This window comes from Felis catus, chromosome D3 (genome assembly GCF_018350175.1).
Source record: "Felis catus isolate Fca126 chromosome D3, F.catus_Fca126_mat1.0, whole genome shotgun sequence".
Taxonomy (NCBI): Eukaryota; Metazoa; Chordata; class Mammalia; order Carnivora; family Felidae; genus Felis; species Felis catus.
The window spans coordinates 27,729,432-27,743,100 of NC_058379.1; the positions used below are offsets into that span (position 1 = coordinate 27,729,432).

At 45.5% G+C, this 13,669-nt stretch overlaps 1 protein-coding gene across 11 annotated transcripts in view; it reads left to right on the top strand.

Moving 5' to 3' along the window:
* Positions 1–13,669, top strand: part of ARVCF (ARVCF delta catenin family member) — a 60,538-nt gene that overhangs the window by 9,879 nt on the left and 36,990 nt on the right. For all 11 annotated transcript variants that reach the window (XM_011287895.4, XM_045042136.1, XM_045042137.1 and 8 more), the window contains one exon: positions 115–168. The gene's annotated coding sequence lies outside the window, so the exon portion shown is untranslated. The remainder of the gene's footprint in view (positions 1–114; positions 169–13,669) is intronic.

The window sequence follows — 13,669 nt, forward strand, 5'->3', positions numbered from 1 at the left end:
CAGGATGACCTCGGGGTCAGGGATGACAGTGCCCCCACCAGGGGTCTGGCTTCATCTAGAAGGGACTTAGCCCAACAGGTTGGCTTCACAAGGTATCCTCTGGTTTTCCTGCAGGATCTGGAGACATCAGGATGGATGTTGGGACATGCTAATCTCCCCTCCAGATAGGTAAGCAACCAAGGCTTGGCCTGGGGACATCCCCCTCTTCGCATAGGACAGCAGAGTGTCCTAGTGGGCCTGGCAGGTGTGGTTGACTGAGGGATGGACTATGACCCAGGGTGGTGTATTCTTCTGGTCAGCCTCACTTGGGTGGGCACAGCCCCAACGCTAGACAGGGGTGGGCATGGGGGCCTCCCAGTGCTTGGACTCATGGATGGCCTGAGTGTGGTCAGCAGCCACCAGGTTGATATTTGGCTTGAGGGGTGAGCCTGCAGTGGGGTGGACCAACCAGGACATTGGCTGGATCTGATCCTCACTTACCTTGACTTGGATGCCTGCTATAGCCATGTCTGGTATCAGCATAGCCCAACAGGCTTGGCTCTTAGCTCAGGTGGTCCCTGCTGCCCAGGGGAGACTAGAGCTACCAGCTGGGGACAGGCCATCACATGCTGGCCCGTGTCCTTGGATGTTACCTGTGTTTGTGGGTTCATCTGGTAGTCACTCCTCCAGCAAGACTAGGGTATGGTGCTTGGGAAGTATGGCAGAGTTGGGAGGCTGTGTGGTCCCTGTGTCCCCCAGGTCCTTCTGAATGGTGGGAAGGTATGTCCTGTTTGAACCCTGGTCTTTCAGGGTTTGCTGTGGTGGCTGTATTTACAGAGATGCCTCATAAAAATGCCTCTGGTCACTCTTGTTCCACCAGTATGGGTGCCCAGTCCCCAGCCTGGGCATCTGCTCCTGCCCCACTGGGTGATGTCTCCATGGGAGGCTTGGTCAACCCAGTCCTGTGAATTCTCAGTGGTACTGTGTATCCAGCGGGGACAGCCTGGCCCAGCCAGTGACATACTCAAGTGGTGGGGAGAAGGCAGAGGCGACAAACTTGGGAGACCCCAGGCCTCTAGACACCTCAGTGTTCTATGCCAAGGGCTATAGAACAGGGAGGGACAGGGCCTGGCTCCTTCTTCCTTGTTCCACGTGACCGTGGGTGTGGGAAGCTGCCATTTGGTGGTGTACCACCTGGGCAGATCAAGGTCAGGCCAGGCATCTCAGTCGTGGGCTGTTGGGCCACATGGGGACCTCTGGATTGGGATGAAGAGGCCCAGGCTGCATCCTGGGCTCAGAACCTGGCATTGCTTTGTGGCATGAGTGACATGGTTTCTAGGGGCAAGGTTGGCAGGGGGCTGGCCCCTGCCCCCCTTAACTCCTGGTAGGCCACCAGGCCTCAGGTCTGCAGACCAGCCAAACACCAAATGATAGCTCTGGTCACAGGGTCTCCCTTATCCTGCCTGCTGCTTTTGCCCGCTTTCCTAGCACTGCTTGCTTGTTTTCTGTCCCTGTGTATCCCTGCCACCTCCTCCTGGTCTTCTCCCAGTTTTTCTCTTGTCTTCTCTGTGCTTCTCTCTGCCTTTTCCTCTCTTTTGTTTCTGTCCTGCTCTTCTCGAATGTGGTGATTGATTATTCTTATCTGCCATAGTAATTGATTAGTCATGTCTGCCATGGGCACTGGAGGGATAGTAGTGGCGTTCGTGCCATCTCTGCTCTGGGCTGAAACCGTTTCACAAACTGGGAAGCAGAACCTGGGCCCTGGCTAGGGGCTCCCTGTTCTGTAGGCCCTGGGGTGCAGCCCTGCCCACATCAAAAGGGAGATAGGGATGGGGAGGCCTTGGGACTAAATTGAGACAGCAATCGATGGCAAGCACCCATGTATCTCCCATACTCGCCTTCAGCCATTCAGCACCCCTGTGCTGAGCTCTATATCAGACACTGGGTTTTGTGACCACATCAGGCACAGACATGCCCCTGGGAAGCCCCCAGCCTGGCTGAGGAGGCAGCTACAGAGAAAGTGACCACCTGTAGAATTGCCAGGTAGTGAAGAGAGTAGCAGGGCTCCCCGAGAAGGGGGAGCCAGAAGGCAGTAAGGGAGTGATGCTGATACCTGGGGTACATGGGTGCCCTCCATTGCAGCCATGCCAGCACCAATACCACCTCTGGGAAACCACCCCCAGCCTGGCCTTGCCCCTCAGTGACCTTGTCATTGGCCTCCACGCAGCTGTGCTGAGCATGGCTATGCTCCTGTGACCACCTGCCCCATGCTGGGGTTTTTTGGCGTTTTGATGTGTATCTCAGCCATTGATAGGAGTCTTTATTATTAAAGTATGAATTCATCCCTCATCTGTTGGCCTACTGCACATTCTTTCTCCATCTTTCAATTTTTGATTAGGACAGTTTTTCATCTTCAGAGATCTTTCATATTTTGTGGTGAAATCCATTGAATGTTTTCCCTTTTCAGTTATCCCATTGTCCTTCCTGAGCACCTAATGAGGTAAATACACCCTTATCTTACCCTGAGGTAGTTTAACATCTTACACTCAAGATTTCATTCATCTAGAATTTATTTTGATAGAAATAGAAAGTGAGGATTTAACTTTGTTTTTCACTTGTATCTGAACCATTTCTTGGCTAACATTTTTTTGTCACTGGAAATTGGAAGCATCGTGTAATGTGTTCAGGTTTACGGTGTCTGTGGTAAGCTCCCAGCCCTTAGCCGACACCCACTGCCTAGTTAAAGATTAAGATCAGGCCAGAGCTTCCCCTCAATCAGTCTTCGTCCTCAAAAGTCATGGTTATTCTGCACGTTTACCCTACATGTGTGTGTTGGAACCACTCTGTCAGGTCCCTCTCCCTGTGACTTCTGTGGGAGTCACCTTAGCCTGGCACTCTTTGGAGACAGTCGGCCCTCCCTGTGTGTATCTGTGGCATGTCCTACGCTGGTCTCCCCATGGCTCGGAGCCTTTGCAAGAGAGCCTGTCCCTCCTCTGAGCACTCTTGTTTACTGAGAAGAGGTTCCCGCCCTCGTAGAGCCTTTGCTGGGCCCTTGTTGGTGTGGCTGGAGAGCCTGGTGCAGACCGGCTGCTGTCTCTCCTTTGTGACTCTCAGCCAGGCATCTGAGGGCCTTTGTGATTAGACTCATGGGTCATATCCAGGTGGGCAAATCCCCAGGGGAGCCCCAGACCCCTTCCCACTCCAACAACCCATTCTTCTCAGGCAGGGCAGAAGGAAGAACATTCTATGTGGTGGGACTTGGGTTCATACCCTGGCTCTGCTCACCCTATTGGCCTTGTGAAGAACTTGGCACAGCTGGTGGTCTGCTGCAGTTATGGCATGAGCGCTGCGCCAGCTTCTGGCTGTGCCATCCCTCGTACAGGGTGATTCACGGCTGGTGGTATGGTCAGTGTGGCAGGGCCAGCCTACTGAGGCCTACATCGCCCAGGCCACCAGGCAAGATGGTGCTGTGCTGGCTCTCCTGGCCAGTCTCTGCAAGCCCACAGTAGCATTTACCCTGGCCCTGCATTTACCCAGCCCCCCAACCCCCAGCTTATCTCACTCATAGGAAGACTGCCCACTATCAGGTGGGGAGATAGAAGTACCCCACCCCCATGGCACATCTTGCCAGGTTGATGTTAGCAGTTGATGAGTTTGGTATTTTGAATATGCCTTTAGTTAAACTTTTTCTTTTCAAAATATTTTCACTCTCTGTGAAATCCTAATTAGGCCATTCATTCGTCTGAATGTACTTGCTGCTCTCTGCATTTTGCAAGATAATGAGGCTGCAGAGATGCTGCCATCCCATGCTCCCAGGGCCTTCAATTTCTGCCTTGGAGGGAGATGCTGGCACTCCCATGGGCCATTGCTGCCCATGGGATCTGAGCCACAGTGCCTAGGGGTGGGGGGCACCAAGTATATAGATGGGGAAAGTGAGGCCTGGGCCACTGAGGAGTCTGGGATGGTGTAGATAAAGGGGTCTCAGCCCCAGCAAGGCCCACCCTTCACAAAACAGCATCTTTCTTCACCTCCCACACCCCAGGCCCAAGATCAAGGCCAAGGGAGGTGCCTCCTGGATCCTGCTGGCCCAGGCTCCCTTGGGTGTGCCTGAAGGGCTGGGAGAGGCCACAAGACTGAACCACAGAAGCCAAATGACTATGGCACCAAAGTTCCCCATTTTGCTCCCTGCCCCCTCAATGGGCACAGACTATCAGCCTCACCTGCCATCTGTCCAAGGTTAGTGGCAGGCTCATTGTCACCCAGGGTGGCAGGTGATCTGTCCAGAGTCCCAGGGTGGGCAGGCCATGGCTAGGACCACAACTGAGGCAGGGACTTGTGTGGGACCAAAACCATCTTCTCTTTTAGGCCTCCCAGCAAGGGGGTGGGGGATTATGATGGGGAAACTGAGGCTCAGCAAGCAGAGCTGGGCTTTGCTCCCAGGCCTGCTCCAGGCAAGCGCATCCTCCCCTTTCCAGTCTTCTTGGTGACAGTTCTCTGGCATTTGCCTATCTGTAGGGAGCTATTGGTTATAATGAGACTATCTCAGTATTTGTATTTGAAGAAATAATTCCAGACGTTTATTTGCCAAACCTTTGAAACAAGGGCATTGGTTAATTTTTAATTAAGCCTTTCTGCTTGCAGGCTCTTGTCTTTATGGGGCCAATACATCCAGAGTTGTAGTGTTGCCAGGGGTGGGGGTGGGCGATTCCCCAGGGGCATGGTACAGGGAAGGCGGCCATCTGTAACAGGCAGAAGCCTCGTGCCCTGTGGGAAGCCTGGGCCTAGCATGCAGGCAGGCACGTCCCCCTTGCTCATGGAGCCCCTTCCATGACTCCAGCTGTCCTGCTCTGCTTGCTTAGAGCAACCCCCACAGTCGATGAGCAGGAGGAGTGAACCTCAGACAAGACCCCTGGTCTGAGAACAGCTGCCTTGGGTGGGAGGAGGGGGCTGGGTGAGAGTGGAGGAGTGTCAGCTATCCCTTCCTTGAAGCTGGTTGGGAGGCAGGGAAAGCTTTTGAGCTGGGCCTGGTTTTCTTATTGACTCCTTCAGCAAATATTTGTCTGGTTTCTCCCTCACATGAGATCCCCCTGTTGCCTTCAGGATAAAAGCCATACCTGGTCCCTGTGACAGCAGCAGCCCTGCTTCTTGCCACACCCACCTCCAGACTCAGCAGGGTCTGCCTGAGTGAAGGTCTATGTAGACTCACTCTCTGCATCATTCTAGATGTAGAGATGCCCTCAGCAAGGCAGCATTCTCTTGAGCCTTCAAGGGCCTGAGGCAGTCCTTCTCCTGACATTTCTCCAGTTTCTTGCAAAAATTGGCCTCAGCATAGAGCACATGCTGTGATTCCTCAGTACAGCCCCTGCATGGAGCCACAGTACTCTGTTGGTGTGGATACTGTTTTCCAGCCGCTCATCCTTGCTTCCTTCTTGCAACAGAAACCTGCTGCTTGCCAGGTGCCATGGTGGCTGCCAGTCTGCTCTGGCCTGTAATCCAGCAGAGGCCAAGGTGGTCTGTGTCCCCACTGCCCACCCCCTCACCTTTGGTACCATTTGTGGCAGCAGGGGAAGGTTTAGATTTATTGTGTCTGTTTTGTGTGTGCACGGGCCTAAGAGCTGGTGACAGAACTTTACAGTGTGATCCTAGGCTTACAGGTTAATTTTCTGTATCTTCTTTAGGTCCTGTTCTCTCTGAACTCTATACATTAGAGATTTCTGTTTCTGGCATGTAAAAGGTGGTCAGAGTTGCATTGGTCTTTTCAATGGGAATCTTGGTTTGAGGACTTTATTCATATTCCTTCTTTTTAAATTTTTAAAAAATTTTTTCAACTTTTTATTTGAGAGAGAGAGAAAGAGAGAGCAAGTGGGGGACAGGGGCAGAGGGAGAGAGAGAATCTTAAGTAGACTCCACACCCAGCGCAGAGCCCTATGCTGGGCTAGATCCTATGACTGTGAGATCATGACCTAAGCTGAAATCAAGAGTCAGATGTTTAACCAACTGAGCCACCCAGGCGCCCCTTCATTCTTTTTTTTTTTTTTTAAACCACATTTGAGTATTCTTTATTTTGGAATCAGTTATGTTGTTGATTCTCTCTGTTAGAAATTGTCTGGGTATTATACCTGGGGGAGCTTTAGAAATAGGCAGAGAGAAAACTTAGGAAACTTGCTGCAAAGGATGTTTTAGTGTTTCTTCATTATGCTCTGGTGTACTCGTATTCATAGTCATTCTTTATTGTATTCTAATTAAAGTATTTAAAACTATGAATTTACCTCTGAGTATAGCTTTGGCTATTTTTTTCCCAGCTTTGTCAAGATATAATTGGCATATAATATTGTGTAATTTAAGGCATACAGTGTGATGATTTGGTACACATGTGTATTGCAAAATGGTAAACATTTTGTGGTAAACATAATAAAGTTAGTTGACACATCCTTCATCCCATATAATTACCATTGTTTTGTTGTTATGGTGAGAGCATTAACCAATGACTTCTCTCATAGCAACTTCTAAGTATACGATACAGTGTTGTTAACTATAGTCACCATGCTGTACATTAGATCCCTGGAACTTACTCATCTTATAACTGAAAGTGTATAACCTTTGACCTGCATTTCCCCATTTCCTCTACCCCTCAACCCCTGACCACCATCATTCTATAATCCATACATTTTTATGTATAATGTCTGAATAAGTTTTTCATTGTTTCTAAATAGTCAACTCTATGTATGCTTGAATTTTTATCTTTTATCTATTTATTTAAAAGAATGTTTTGCATATTCTAAGTTATTACACAAGATGGCTCTTTTTAAATGTTTATTTGATAAAATACACACAAAATTGACCATTGTAACTATTCTTAGATGTATTGTTCAGTATCAGTAGGTATATTCACATTGTTGTGCAACCAATCTCCAGAACTTTTTTATCTTGCAAAATTCACACTCTGTTTCCATTAATGAACATTGGTGGACCCATTACCTCCTCCCCCTAGTCCCTGGAACCACCATTCCACTTTGTCTTTCTATAAATTTGACTACTTTAGATGCCTCCTAGAAGTGGAATAATACAGTATTTGTCTTTTTATGAGTGGATTATTTCACTTAGTATGATGTTCTCAAGATTTATCATGTTGTAGCATGTGTCAAAATTTCCTTTCTTTTAAAAGTGGAATAACATTCCATTGATAATAATGGTCCATGATCCATTAGTCTGTGTCACATTTTGTTTTTCTATTCATCTATTGGTAGGCACTTGAGTTGCTTCACCTTTCGGCTCTTATGAATAATGCTGTTGTGAACATGGGTGTATAATATGTCTTCAAGACCATGCTTTCAGTTCTTTTGGATATATAACCAGAAGTGGAATTGGTTGATCGTACAGTAATTCTATATTTAAGTTTTTGAGGAACCACTGTATTGATTTTCATAGTGGCTATGCCATTTTACATCCCACTAACTGTGCAAGAGCTCCAATTTCTCCACATCCTTACCAAAACTTGTTATTTTGTGTTTTTGAGAGTAGCCATCTATGAGTGTAAGGTGACATTTCACTGTGCTTTTGATTTGCATTTCTCTAACATTAGTAAGATTGGGCATCTTTTCATATACTTCTTCACCATTTATATATTTTTCTTTGGAGAAATGTCTGTTCACATCCTTCGCCCATTTTTAAAATTGGGTTATTTGTTTTTTGTTGTTGAGTTGTAGGAGTTATTTATGTATTTTGGATATTAATCCCTTATCAGATACATGATTTGAAAATTGCTTTTTTACTCTGTTGATTGTGTCAGTTGAACAGAAGTTTTAAATTTTGATATAGTTCGATTTATCTATTTTTACTTTTGTTGCCTATGCTTTTGATGTCATATCCGAGAAATCATTGCCAAATCCACATCACAAATCTTTTCCCCTGTGTTTTCTTCTAAGAGTTTTATAGTTTTAGGTCTTACGTTTAGATCTTTGATGCATTTTGAGTTAATTTTTGCATATGTTGTAAGATAAGGGTTCAACTTCATTCTTTTCCACGTGGATATCCAGTTTTCTCAGCACCATTCATTGAAAAGACAGTTCCTTCCTGCATCCTTGTAAAAATCAGTTGACCATATATATGTGAGGATTTATTTCTTTTCTATTCTACTGGTCTTTGTCTGCCTTCATGCTATGACCACACAGTTTGGTTACTATAGCTTTGTAATAAATTTTGAAATCAGAAAGTGTGAGACCTCCAACTTTGTTCTTTTTTATGACTATTTTGGCTGTTCATGGCCCTTTGAGATTCCATATGGCTTCTAGGATGGAGTTTTCTATTTCTGTAAAAAATGCCATTGGGATTTTGATAGGGACAGAATTAAATCTGTAGATTACTTTGGGTGATATTGACATCTTAACAATACCAAGTCATCCATTGCAGAAGCATGAGATATCTTTCCATTTATGTATGTCATCTTTAATTTCTTTCAGGAAGGTTATATACTTTGCAGTGTACAAGTCCTTCTTCACCTTTGTTAAGTTTATCCCTATGTAGTTTGTTCTTCTTGATGTTATTGTAACTAAAATCATTTTCTGAATTTCCTTTTTAAATTGCTCGTTGTTAGTGATTTCTGTTTTTTTATTTTGTACCCTATAACTTCACTGAACTTGTTTATCAGTTCTGAGTGTGTGTGTGTGTGTGTGTGTGTGTGTATGTGTGTGTATAATCTTGAGGATTTTCTACATGAATGATGTTATCTATAAACAGATTATTTCAATTCTTCCTTTCCAATTTCTTTTTCCTGCCTACTGATCTAAGATTTTTTTCCTCTTTTTTTAAAATTTAATTCATTTTTTAAATTAAAAAAGTTAGTTAGCATACAGTGCAACAATGATTTCAGGAGTAGATTCCTTAATGCCCCTTATCCATTTAGCCCATCCCCCCTCCCACAACCCCTCCAGTAACCCTCTATTTGTTCTCCATATTTAAGAGTCTCTTATGTTTTTGTCCCCCTCCCTGTTTTTATTTTTGCTTCTCTTCCCTTAAGTTCATCTGTTTTGTATCTTAAAGCCCTCTTATGAGTGAAGTCATATGATATGTGTCTTTCTCTGACTAATTTCGCTTAGCATAATACCCTCTAGTTCCATCCACGTAGTTGTGAATGGCAAGATTTCATTCGTTTTGATTGCCGAGTAATACTCCATTATATATATATGTATATGTATATATATATATATATATATATATATATATATAATATATACGGATATATATAATATATATATACACCATATATATATATACATATATATATATATATATATATATATATATATATATATACCACATCTTCTTTATCCATTCATCCATCAGTGGACATTAGGGCTCTTTTCATACTTTGGCTATTGTGATAGTGCTGCTATAAACATTGGAGTGCATGTGCCCCCTCAAAACAGCATACCTGTATCCCTTGGATAAATACCTAGTAGTGCAATTGATGCGTCGTAGGGTAGTTCTTGATCCAAGATATTTAATAGAAGACTTGGACAGAAATGACAAAAGCAGCATCCCTGCCTTCTTGATGTTAAGAGAAAAGCTTTAAGTCTTTCATTATTGAGTATGATGTAAGCTGTGGTGACAATATGATGTGTAGCATACGTAGTATGATGTAACATTTTATGTATGGCCTTTATCATATGAAGGTAGTTTCTTTCTATTCCAAGTTTGTTTTGTGTTTATATCATAAAAGAGTGTTGAATTTTGTCTTTTATTCCCCAATGAAATGACCATTTCCCCCCATTATTTTGTTAATATACAGGGTATTATGTTGATTGATTTTCATATGGTAAGCCATCCTTGCATTTAGGAATAAATCCTACTTGGTCATGATGTATAATCCTAATATACTTCTGAATTCATGGGGTGCCAGGGCAATTAAGTCAGTTAAGCATCTGACTCTTGATTTCGTCTCAGGTCATAATGTCATGGTTCATGAGTTTGAGTCCCATGTTGGACTCTGTGCTGACAGCACAGATTTTGTTTGGGATTCTTTGTCTACCTTTCTCTCTGCCTCTCCCCAGTGTGTGCGTGCACACGTGCTTGCCCTCTCTCTCTCTCTTTCAAAAATATATATATAAACATTTAAAAATATATATACTGCTGAATTCAGTATGTTGGTGTTTTGTTGAAGATTTTTGCATCAATATTCATAAGGGATATTGGTCCATAATTTTTTTAATGTGTATTTTTGAGGGGGGGGAGGGGCAGAGAGAAAGGGGGGCAGAAGATCCACAGCAGGCTCTCTGCTGACAGCAGTGAGCCTGATGCAGGGCTCGAACTCATGAACTGTGAGATCATGACCTGAGCCAAAGTTGGATGCTCAACCGACTAAGCGACCCAGGTGCCCCGGTCTATAATTTTCTTTTATGGCTTGGTATCAGGGTAATAATTCCAGCCTTGTAGAATGGGTTAGTAACTGCTCCTTTCTTGTCAATTTTGGGGGACAGTTTGAATATTAATGTTAACTCCTCTTTGAATATTTGGTAGAATTCACCAGTGAAGCCATCTGGTCCTGGGCCTTTCTTTTTTGAGAGGATTTTGAATAGTGATTCAGTCTCCCTGCTAGTTACAGGTCTGCTCAGGTTTTGTTTCTTCATGGGTCAGTTTTGGTAGATTGTGTGTTTGTAGGAATTTGTTCATTTAAGTTATACAATTTGTTGGTGTGCAATTGTTCATAGTACTCTGTTATAATCTTTTTTATTTTAAAATATAAAAGAAAAGGCATATGGAACACAAGAGATGGGTGTTGTTGGGAATTTTTTTTTTTTAATTTATTTTTGGGACAGAGAGAGACAGAGCATGAACGGGGGAGGGGTAGAGAGGGAGGGAGACACAGAGTCGGAAACAGGCTCCAGGCTCTGAGCCATCAGCCCAGAGCCTGACGCGGGGCTCGAACTCACGGACCACGAGATCGTGACCTGGCTGAAGTCGGACGCTTAACCGACTGCGCCACCCAGGCGCCCCGGGAATTTTTTTTTTACATTTTTCAAGTTTACTTTTTAAAATTTTTACTTAAAATTTTTTTTTAATGTTTATTTATTTTTGAGAGAGAGAGAGAGCAAGCAGGGGAGGGGCAGAGAGAGAGGGAGACACAGAATCCAAAGCAGGCTCCAGGCTCTGAGCTGTGAGCACAGAGCCTGATGCGGGGCTCGAACTCATGAACCATGAGATCATGACCTGAGCCGAAGTCAGATGCTTAACCAGCCGAGCCACCCAGGCACCCCTCAAGTTTATTTTTAAGCAACTGAATTTGTAAAATTAAAATAGCTAAAATGTTCCTTTGTTTTACTTCATTTTTTTTCAGTTTCACTGAGTGTAATTGATAAACTTCTAAGCTGTTTGAAATGTACATTGTAAGGATTGGATATACAAATATATTGTGAAAACGTTCCTACCTTCTAGTTAATGAACACATCCGTCGTATACTTAACTTTCATGTTTGTGTGTGTACAGGCATCTGTGTGTATCGTTTGGGTTTTTGTTGTTGTTGTTGTTGTTGTTGTTGTTGTCGTCGTTTGGCTTGGCTGAACTTTGTGTTTCATGGATTCATATCTAGTGTCTCTCTCTCTCTCTCTCTCTTTTTTTTTAATACCTAATCTCTTATACTCATCAGTCCACAGATGCACAGATATCCTGAGACAGTAAAAATACTCCCCACAGGCAGCTAACAAAGGACTGCTAGGAACAGCTAGTCATCTTAAGGCACATGGCATATCAGGGCATTGCTGGAAAATACAGTTCAACCTCTCAGCAGCCCTTGTACCCCAAGGGATGTTGCCTGGAGCTTCTGCCTATGGTAGGGTGACCCCCCCAATTGAAATAGCCTGGACTTCTCTAGGCAATCTGGTGAGCTCCCAGGGAGCCATGTTTGTTCCCTCCCAGGGAAAGATGGATCATGTGAATGGCAAATCATGACTCTGAAAATCCAGGAATTTCACTATGAAGTTTCCTTAAGGAATTTCAGAGCTAGGTTAACTTTTTTAAAGATCTTGATTTAAGGAGGCCAGGCATCTTGTTTAACAAAGCTGTCAGCTATTCCTGGTTGTAAAAGTGTCTGCAACACAAGAGATGGTGAGTGGGCAAGACGATGTGCAGCTGACATCTGGGGATGGATGATGTCCAGCCCCGCCAGGATGTGGACAGCCTGGTGGAGAATGTGAACCCAGACTTCAGTGCGCCTGGGTACTGGGAACGTTTGCACAGCCAGCAGATCAGGCGGGGTGGGCCTCCTTCCCATACTGCAGAGCCGATATCAAATGTTTAGGAGACTGGGGAAAACATCAGCCTACCAAGAGTGAATTGTAAAATGCCAGAAATAGGCATATCCACACTTTTCTTAGCTTGTTTTCTGGACAGAAAGCCCGCTTCTGGCAATGTTGTGGGGTGCCGATCCACTCTTCCTGCCTCAGGGAATTCCTGTTCTGTGGAAGTTTAGCCCCGGGATCCATTTTCTACATCTCCTGTCTTCCCTCTTTCATCAACTTTTTGTCATTTTCTGCTGCTTTGGAAGGACTGCCCCGAGTATGCTTTCTGCTACCTCACTCTGCGGATTTGCTGCCGTGTCCTGTCTGCTGTTGTTTGTTTAAAATCTCCATTGGGTCATCATTTCAGATTGCTCCTTTTCATTATGGTGTGTTCCCAATTCATCAGTTCAACACTCTCTTTGACCTTTTGAGGACATGTGTCAGCTATTCCCTAATACTTGTGCTAATAAATATGCTAAATGTAATATAGTGAAAAGCAACTCTTTTCAGGTCCTTCAAAGGCAGTAGGATTTGCCCCAGGGTGCTGGTGTGCTGTAGGCAGTTCTGTGCTGACTGGGTGCTTCTGTCCGGGGTCTGTGGCCCGGCCACCCTCACCTGCTACAGAGAGATGTCGGTGTGGACCGGAGACTGGGGCCATTTGCAGACTGTGGTGCCACAGACAGGCCTGGCTTCAGAGGTCTGAATGGGGCGCAGCAGCCTTGCAGTGTTCTGGACAGTAACGGGGTCTGTGTAGGATGCTGACCCTTAGCATGAGCCACAATGGCTAAAGAGTGCTAGTCCTACTTTCCCCTCCCCCAGTTAGGACCTGTCAGGACTTTCAGGCTACCCACCACCCATTTTCCGGTGGGGCAGGTGAGGCCCCACAGAGCAGCTATAGTGAGCTCAGCAGCCACCACACAGCATAGGTGGGTGTAAATGTGCCTGTGGGTGTATCGTGCATCCTTGGTGGGGGGGGGGGTGTGTTCATGCTTCTGTGGGTGGCTGCTCACATGTGCCTGCAGGTGAGTTTTAGGAGGCCCCCAAACTGTCAGCTGCCTTCTGCAGTGTTCCCACCTCCTTTGGGCAGGGGTAGGACACACAGACAAGTCCAGCCCCTAGCAGGCTCTCTTGGTATGTGTGGGTGGGTAGGGGAGCCAGAGAGGACGTGCAGGGCCTGAAGTCTGTGCTGGGGCTGGTGGAGTGGAGCCCCCTGCCCTTTCCCACTGGGTCATTTGCATATAAAAGGCGGGAGTTTGCTGCTGGCTGGAGGTTGGTGGTGTCTGGACCTGTTGCCATGGGCACTCCCTAGCTTCAGGAGCAGCTGAGCTGGCTCCCAGCCTGGAGAGGGGGTTAGGAGCAGCAAGGCTGGTAGCCAGCTACGTTTCTGGGAGGGAAGGGATGTTCCTGGGGGCCCCAGG